Consider the following 1025-nt stretch of genomic DNA (forward strand, 5'->3'; position numbering starts at 1 on the left):
TAGAAAGTCAACAAATTGACTTGAATAGTACCATGAATAGTAACTCCAAAATGAAAATTTTGAAGAATATTAGTTTAAGCATATTTGGGCTAGAATTAAGTATTTACGAATTAATTATTGGATTTATTGTGAAATAGACCCGAAAGATATAAGGGACTGAGTCAAGGCCTAAAGGCGACTCACGTCATGTTTGTGCACAATACACTTAAAATTCTTTGTTTCTACTTAACAATTCTTGAAATAAATGTTGTGAATAATTTTGATTGTTATGGCTTTGAAAATATTATTTGAAAAATAGTGTGTTGCCTACTTTATAAATGAAAAGTTTAGAATGAAATATGATTGGTGAATTGTATAAAATATTTGAATAACTTGATTTAAATTATTTTTAATTCACACTTGGCATGACAATATTAATATGTTCCTCCTCCACTTGTGGGGTGAGTTTGATATTTGATTATATTCCTCCCTCTCTGGCTTTCCTGTCTGAGGGGCGAGTTTGGATGAGTACTCATTAGCTAGCTAGCCACCTCCCTCATTGATTTCGATTAGTGGTGTAACACCCTCCCTGTAGCAATTTCGTACATTCTACTGTTCCGTTGACCAGTGTCAGTCCGGACAGCTAGAACATCCAGGAAAATATTTAAACTAAAGTGAGGAACCATAATTAACTCAAATATTAATAAGAAAAATTTAGGAAAAATTTTAGAAATAAAATACAACCAAGTTAAATGAGCTGGTGCCTAAGCGATGGGTAACCTAGTAGGAAGTTGCGGTTCTCGCAACTAGGAGCCCTAGACCTGGGGGAAAATTCATAAAATAATTTTTGGCACTCCAGAGAAGGGTCATTGAGGTTTTTATGGCATTAGAATTCCAAGAAAATACTTAGGAAAAATTTTCAATCGGTATAGATAATTTTGGTCTGTTAAGCCAAACGGAGGGCATTCTGGCCATTTCGCCTTCAGAGGTGATTTTGGGCGACTTGTCCAGTTAAGTAAATAATTATTATAACATAAAATGTGAAT

This window comes from Hevea brasiliensis, chromosome 17 (assembly GCF_030052815.1).
Source record: "Hevea brasiliensis isolate MT/VB/25A 57/8 chromosome 17, ASM3005281v1, whole genome shotgun sequence".
Classification (NCBI taxonomy): domain Eukaryota; kingdom Viridiplantae; phylum Streptophyta; class Magnoliopsida; order Malpighiales; family Euphorbiaceae; genus Hevea; species Hevea brasiliensis.